Below are 8622 nucleotides of genomic sequence, written 5' to 3' on the forward strand. Positions count from 1 at the left end.
ACACACGTGTGTGTACATGTATGCACATGTGTGTACATGCACACGTGCACACACACAGTACAGTTTGAATTAGGATCCAAATGAACTCTAAATTATCACAATCAGTTAAGGTTAACATGTCTTTTAGAACTTTTTAAGTGTGGGAACCCTCTTCTTTTATCCCCCCCTCATAATTTATTTGCTAAAGAAACCATGATGTTTTCCTGTAGAGAGTTTCACAATCTGGACTTAGCTGATTGACTCTCCTCTGCCCTTAGTGTTTTTTATGAATTGGTAGTTGTATTTCCAGGCTTGATCTGATGCAAATTTAATTTGGGAGCAGCAAGAATGATGTCATAGATGATGTTGGTCACCCCACACCCTCTCCAGGTACCTCCTTATTTCTTGGTGATGCTAGCAGTTATTATTGTTCAATACCTATATCCATTGCTTCATTACCAATTGTGCAGTGGTGTTATTCTAATTCTAATGACATCATTTATTGGTTACAATACTTTTTTTTTTAAATTTTATTGTAATATAGTTGATTTACAATGCTTTGTTAGTTTCATATGTACAGCAAAGTGATTCAGTTATACATTATTCATTCTTTTTCAGATTCTTTTCTCATACAAGTTATCACAGAATATTGAATAGAGTTCCCTGTGCTATACAGTCAGTCTTCATTGTTTATCTATCTTACATATAGCTACAATATTTCTATAAAGAGAAATTTCCCTCATCTACTATTTGGTTGCCCAGTGGTTTAGTCCATAGAGAAATGTGGAATTAATACCCGATTCTTTCTCTAATTATCAATTTCCAAAAGAATAAATTGGCTCCCTTTCACGGCACTAAAGTGACTAAGTAGATTTTTTTTAATAATGAAATTGTGAGTTTAAATATATTTTAAGTCCATTGCAGTCATTATTATTATTTTTAAAATTTTTAATTTATATCAGAGTAAAGTTGATTTACAATGTTGTGTTAGTTTCTTTAAGGGCTTCCCTGATAGCTCAGTTGGTAAAGAATCTGCCTGCAATGCAGGAGACCCCGGTTTGATTCCTGGGTCAGGGTGATCCACTGGAGAAGGGATAGGCTACCCAATCCAGTATTCTTGGGCTTCCCTTGTTCTCTGCTGGTAAAGAATCCTCCTGCAATGCGGGAGACCTGGGTTCGATTTTCCCATATAGGTTATTATAGAATATAATTTCTCTCTGCCACCAACTACATACACAATTACAGTTCCCTGTGTGACAAACTAGGTCCTTGTTGTTTATCTATTTTATGTATAGTAGTGTGTATCTGTTAATCCCAAATGCTTACTCCTCCCTCCACCTTTCTCCCCTGGTAATCCTAAGTTTGCCAATCCATGAAAGTCATTATTTTTTGATATTCAAAGTAGCCCATCTTTGGCCAGTAGAAGCCTCTTTAAGTTGGTTTCCTGGGTCCTTTGGCCCTGATCCCTGTAGCTTTTGATCATTTCCTTGTTCTCAAATAGGACAATATTCTCCAGTTTCATCTTGTACATCTTCTGCCCCAGATCTAAAACCGGCCATTTGTCCAGGAAGCCCTTGTTTCTTTTAGTGATAAATGATATTTCAAGACTACAATCTGCATTTTAAGGATGCCCCATTGCTACTGGGTTTGTCATTCTTTCTAGAACTTTTCAGCAGAAGAGCTAGGAAGTGTATTATTCTTTTTAATTAATTTATTGCTGCACACAGACTTTCTCTAGTTGCTGTAAGTGGGATCTTCTCTCTAGTTGCTCTGTGCAGACTTCACATTGCTGTGGCTTCTCTTGTTGCAGAGCGCAGGCTCTGGGGCAAGGGCTCAGTGGTTGCAGCACACTGGCTTAGTTGCCCTGTGGCATGTGGACTCTTCTTAGACCAGGGATTGAACCTGTTTCCTCTGCACTGGCAGGCAGATTCTTAACCACTGGACCACCAGGGAAGTCCAAAAGGGTATCAGTTAAAGTAAAACATATCATGAATTCATAACGATACTTCCACTTCAAATTCAGAACTACAGGGCATTTATGTAACATCTTCTATTAATATCTTACATCCACATCTCCTTTTTTCTATACTAAGAATCCCAGTTTTCAAGGCCACTGGGGATAATACAATTAAAATATCACACAATTACTTTTTCAGTTTATCTCATCATATAAACAAAACTGTCTCAGAATAACAATATTAATGCTACCACCGCAATATGATCTCTATAAATAATTTACACATTTTTCTAATTCTTGTACTTACAGCAAATCTCACTAGGGATCTGCTATCAAATGACTGTGTTTAAAAGTCATTGGAAATAATTTCTCTCTGCCACCAACTACACACACACAATTAGGTTCATCTATTTCATTTTGCTTCCAGTTTGGGAATTTCTATTTTGTGGAGTTGTTAATGTTATTTTATGATTATGTGATATGGTTACATGATTCCAAAGTCAAATCTGTAAGCCAACATATATTCAAATAAATCTAGCTTCTATCCTTGCCCCTTTCATCCTGTTTCCTCTTCACCTTAGAGGCAACCATTTCAAAAAATATCTTAGGGCTCATCCTTCCATTTTTTAATGAGAATATTCATTTGGATGAGTTTCCCAGGTGGCAGTAGTGATAAAGAATCCGCCTGCCAATGAGGTGACATAACAGATGCAGGTTCAATCCCTGCATGGAGAAGATCCCTGGAGGAGGAAATGGCAACCCACTCCAGTATTCTTACCTAGAAAACCCCATGGACAGAAGAGCTTGGCCATGGGGTTGCAAAGAGTCAGACACGACTGAATACACACATGCACACATTCATACACATATATATATTTTTTGGTTACACTGGGCAGCCTGTGGGGTCTTAGTTCTCCAACCCCGAATCAACCCAGAACCTTGGCAGTGAGTGTCGAATCCTGACCACTGGATAGTCAGGGGATTCCCTATATGTATGTATCTTTACATCCCTCCTTTCTTGCAAAAAAGATACTGTGATATGAGCATTTTCTACACCTTGCTTTTTTTCCACTTAAAAATAGATCCTGGAAATCACTTTATAGTATCTTCTCATTTGTTTAACAGCTGTGTAACTCCTTTGTGTGGATGCACCATTGTTTGCTCAACCAATCGTCTATCGAGGAACATCTGGGCTGTTGCCAGTCTTTGCTTTTACAAGTTGTTCTGCATCAAATAGCTCTGTGTATATGCATTTTCATATTTTTGCCAGTGTTATCTATGGGTTAGATTCTTAGGTTTGGTATTGTCAGGTCAAAAGGTAAACACACACATATTTTTGTTAAATATTGCCACATTTCTTTCCATAGACCGGGTATAATTTTACATCCCTGCCAGCAAGGTCAATAGCATGTACATTCTGTTTAGTGGCTGTAATTTATCCTTGCCTGCTTTTTCTGTTGTTGAAAAACCAGTCGCAAGTGTTGATAGTGAAAGACAGGAGAGAAGGAGTGATTCGGCGTACAGACTCTGGAGTTGAACCACCTGCATTCCAAACCTTGGCTCTGCTACTTAGTAGCTGTGTGTTCTTGAGCAAATTACTCAACCTCTCTGTGCCTGAATTTTCTTATCTGTGAAGTGGGAATGTGAGGAAAACTTGAAAGGGTTGTTCTGGTTGATTGCATTAATGCTTTAAGCAAACAAGTGAAACCCTTTGTGTTCTGTCTGGCCAAATAGATGTTAGTTACAGCTAATATTAGTTTAATACTCCTTGTAAGAACTCTCTGAGGTGGGTATCATCAGCTCCCATGTAGAGCTGAGAATTCAAGCACAGAAATGAAATCATTTACCCTGGGTCACACAGCTAGAAGAGGGGAACTGAGGCTCAGGCCTGTCTGCCCCCACAATCCATGCTATTGGGCGATGTCACACTGCTGGCTTCCTGTAAAGGGCTGGTCTGGGAGGAGCTGGGGTATAGGAAGCCGGGGATAGTCCAGGCTCCAACCCACTTCCAGTGACTGTCTTGGGTACCACCACACCAGTCTTCCAGGCCTGCCATGCTCCATGCCCCTCACTCTGGGGCTCAGTTGGCCACATTTCCGCCATCCCTTGCAGATCCAGTGGGCTGTTGTGAGCAGGCACCCGATGAAGAATGATAACTGAACTTGGTTTTCCTGGCCCCCACTCCCCTCTGTCTCCTAGCGAGAAGCCATTTTAACCCTTAGTGAGGGGAGAACTTCCTTCCCTTAGACCTTTGCCCACTTGATTCTCCAAAAGTTAGCCGAGCTCTCTAGATTTCAGGCTTCACTGGTGGCTCAGATGCTAAAACGTCTGCCTGCAATGCGGGAGACCTGGGTTTGATCCCTGGGTGAGAAAGATCCCCTGGAGAAGGAAATGGCAACCCACTCCAGTACTCTTGCCTGGAAAATTCCATGGACACAGGAGCCTGGTAGGCTACAGTTCATGGGGTCGCAGAGAGTCAGACACGGCTGAGTGACTTCACTTTCACTTGTCTTTTCTCTAGATTTCATCCCTCCTCTCGGGTACTCCTACCACACAGCTACCCCATCTCTCCTGACCCTCTTGCCTGGCTTGATCTCAAGGTGACCTGGAGTCTTGCATTCTCAGTAAATACTTTGGCTTTGAGTCCACATGCAAGAAGAAGTGTGGGGGGTGGTGAAATTTTTTCTGTGTGTAATTGGCAAACAATGCTCTGGGTGATAGGCAAGTTGTGGCTCCCCACAGGGGTGACGATTTGCTCCTTGTGGCATGGTTTTCAGGCGGGGCAGCCCAACTCTGCTTGGTGGGTGCACCAAGCAAGCCTTTCCCCAGGTGTGGGTAACTGAGACAAGCCAGGAATTTAATGCATAACTCACTATTTATTATTAAAAAAAATTTTGTGGAGGACTTACACAAATCATGAATATACTCGCAAATCTCTGTAATCTTTCATCTCCTACCCGAAGCAGGTCCAGATTTGGAAGGCCTGAGGCTTACCAAATTTGTGTGACTCTCTTTAAGAAAAGCAACCTAAATCACAAATTCAAAATTCGGTACAAAAGTCAATGTTTATTTAGAAAGGGAAAATAAATCACATAAATCACAAATTTGGAAGGCTTACAAATACCACAGACATCATAAAGTCCAGAAAAGTAGCACAATATTTTTAATAAGCAACTGTCTGACATATTCTTTAATCACTTATGCATATGACAATTTTATAGTATTCTCTGTGGAGAGACTTGGAAGATCATTTTTCTTTCCTCTATCATTATTGGTTGGAATTTGTTTCATATCATTGTTAGTTTAAAAAATCTTTTTTTTTTCCCTCCCGGCTTCACAACTCTTTGTTGGTAGTTCATCTAATTACAAATTGTTTCTATTGTCAAATTTAGGAAAATCTCTCTTGCTCTCTTTAAATCTATATGTAAGATTTGAAAGAATTTTCCAAAGACTAAGCTTCTGACTCGGTGCACTATAGCCCTGATTGTTTTCCACTACTGCCCACTTTTGGTACCAGCTGCTATAGGATGTGTGCCCAGACAACATGACTTCCATACCATTATGTCATGGCTCCAGGTGAGTCAGCCTAGTGGATGGTACAAACATTCCACAAGTCATTCCTACAGTGAGATGCTTAGGGATAATGTAACTAGTCACGGAAGTAACTGCAAACCCCATAAATATGTCTTACTAAACTCAAAATTGATCTATCCTAAGTCAACTTCCTCTAGCTCACTCCCCAAAATGTGTGAGGCCATTCTGATGCCACCTGCCACAAGGGGAAATGGAGGTGAGAGGAGCAGTAGGCTTAACCAGCTGTCATGAAAAATCTTTTGCAAATTTTACAAAACATGTGGCCTTGTGAATGCATTGTAATGACCCTGTGCACACCCACCCCTTCCCCATCCTGTCAGTCTCTGGGTCCCTAGAACCTCATACAAGTATGTCAAGTTGTTTTTGTTGTTGTTGTTTTAATTTTTTGGCTGCGCCACATGTTATGTGGGACCTTAGTTACCTGACCAGGGATCGAACCCTTGCATGCTGCAGTGGGCGTGTAGCCTCTTAACCAGCGGACCTCCAGGGAAATCTTTTTGAATGAATGCTTTCAACTTCTGACACAAGATGTTTAATGGACCAAGATTTAAAGAAATTAAAAGCTTTCTTCTATCAATGATTTTCTTTTTTTTCTTTTTGTTTTTCATTTATTTTTATTAGTGGCTAATTACTTTACAATATTGTAGTGGTTTTTGTCATACATTGACATGAATCAGCCATGGAGTTACATGTATTCCCCATCCCGATCCCCTCTCCCACCTCCCTCTCTACCCAATCCCTCTGGGTCTTCCCAGTGCACCAGGCCCAAGCACTTGTCTCATGCATCCAACCTGGGCTGGTGATCTGTTTCACCATAGATAATACACATGTTTCAATGCTGTTCTCTCAAAACATCCCACCCTCACCTTCTCCCACAGAGTCCAAAAGTCTGTTCTGTACTTCTGTGTCTCTTTTTCTGTTTTACATATGGGGTTATCATTACCATCTTTCTAAATTCCGTATATATGTGTTAGTATACTGTATTGGTCTTTATCTTTCTGGCTTACTTCACTCTGTATAATGGGCTCCAGTTTCATCCATCTCATTAGAACTGATTCAAATGTATTCTTTTTAATGGCCGAGTAATATTCCATGGTGTATATGTACCACAGCTTCCTTATCCATTCATCTGCTGATGGGCATCTAGGTTGCTTCCATGTCCTGGCTATTATAAATAGTGCTGCGATGAACATTGGGGTGCACGTGTCTCTTTCAGATCTGGTTTCCTCAGTGTGTATGCACAGAAGTGGTATTGCTGGGTCATATAGCAGTTCTATTTCCAGTTTTTAAAGAAATCTCCACACTGTTCTCCATAGTGGCTGTACTAGTTTGCATTCCCACCAGCAGTGTAAGAGGGTTCCCTTTTCTCCACACCCTCTCCAGCATTTATTGCTTGTAGACTTTTGGATAGCAGACATCCTGACTGGCCTGTAATGGTACCTCATTGTGGTTTTGATTTTTGCATTTCTCTGATAATAAGTGATGTTGAACATCTTTTCATGTGTTTGTTAGCCATCTGTTTGTCTTCTTTGGAGAAATGTCTGTTTAGTTCTTTGGCCCATTTTTTGATTGGGTCATTTATTTTTCTGGAATTGCGCTGCAGGAGTTGCTTGTATATTTTTGAGATTAATCCTTTGTCTGTTGCTTCATTTACTATTATTTTCTCCCATTCTGAGGGCTGTTTTTTCACCTTGCTTATAGTTTCCTTCATTGTGCAAAAGCTTTTAAGTTTCATTAGGTCCCATTTGTTTATTTTTGCTTTTATTTCCAATATTCTGGGAGGTGGGTCATAGAGGATCCTGCTGTGATTCATGTCGGAGAGTGTTTTGCCTATGTTCTCCTCTAGGAGTTTTATAGTTTCTGGTCTTGCATTTAGATCTTTAATCCATTTTGAGTTCGTTTTTGTGTATGGTGTTAGAAAGTGTTCTAGTTTCATTCTTTTACAATTGATTTTCTATTAATATTTTGAAGACCTTGGACATTTTATTAGGGATAAATGTTAGCCTCATGCTTCAGGGTGGAGACTAGGGTTCAGTAATTGAGCACACAGGGTGTACAGTTCAAAGAGGCACTAGATGCCTCACTCTCATCCTGCTAGTCCCAGTCTGGTCACAGGCCTCACCTCTTCTAGAAGACTCCTTGGGGTTAGTTAATATTGAAATAGAGTGTGAGTCCTTACCAAGTAGCCAAATGGCAACCTTTTTGCTGAGAGAATCTATAGGAAGGAACATAGTGTTCTTTGTACTGTAAGGGGCAACATTCCGGATATGAGCACTGGAAATGTATATAGCACACAGAGGACTAACACCATTCATGGCTAGGACTCCAGGCCCAGGCACTAGCCCAATGACAGAATGAAGAGTGCATTTAATCCTCTCACCACAAAGGCATGAATGAGCTTCTCAGCCTCTGAGTTCAGAGCTCTCCTAGATGGATGGGGAAAGGGCTGTAACCTCCTCTCCAACATAATGGAAAAGGCGTGAGAGTGCAGAAGCGAGAAGTGAGAAGAAGGTAAGAAGGTTGCTATATGAAAGGGTAGTATTGGGATGGCCTCTGCATTTTACATTCCTGGCTGCAAAGAAGTTGCGATCACCAAGGAGTCAATGCCAAGGTTCCCTCCATAATCTCTGATGATCATGTCACTAGAGGAGGGAAACTTTATATATGGATTCTTGTCTCCTAGTCTTGTCTTTTTTGGGTTCCTGGAATTTCTCTTAAATTTTCAAATATGCTAGAACCAAATGCATTTAACTTTTCTTTCTTTGTTAAACAATACAGGGAATTCCCTGGCAGTCTAGTGGTTAGGACTTGGCACTTTCACTGCCATGACCCTGGGTTCAATTCCTGGCTGGGGAAATAAGATCCCACAAGCCTCCTGACATGACAAAATAAAAAATTAATAAAAAAATACACACTCATTGGATAAAATGTGTTAATAAAGTGTGAAGATATTTCAGAATGTTTTGGACACATAGCCACCTGCACACATATGCATGGGATCCAAATGATTTGTATACCACTTGTTTGATTAACTATATTTTGACCATCTCCACATATCATGAGATTAAATGTGATTTTTAGCAGCAATGTAC

General features: G+C 40.4%; 1 non-coding gene across 1 annotated transcript; it reads left to right on the forward strand.

Moving 5' to 3' along the window:
* Nucleotides 1-8313: 8313 nt before the first annotated feature.
* Nucleotides 8314-8386, forward strand: TRNAE-UUC (transfer RNA glutamic acid (anticodon UUC)). Its single transcript has one exon. It is a non-coding gene; the product is annotated as a tRNA-Glu (tRNA).
* Nucleotides 8387-8622: the final 236 nt, after the last annotated feature.

Source organism: Muntiacus reevesi, chromosome X (genome assembly GCF_963930625.1).
Source record: "Muntiacus reevesi chromosome X, mMunRee1.1, whole genome shotgun sequence".
Taxonomy (NCBI): Eukaryota; Metazoa; Chordata; class Mammalia; order Artiodactyla; family Cervidae; genus Muntiacus; species Muntiacus reevesi.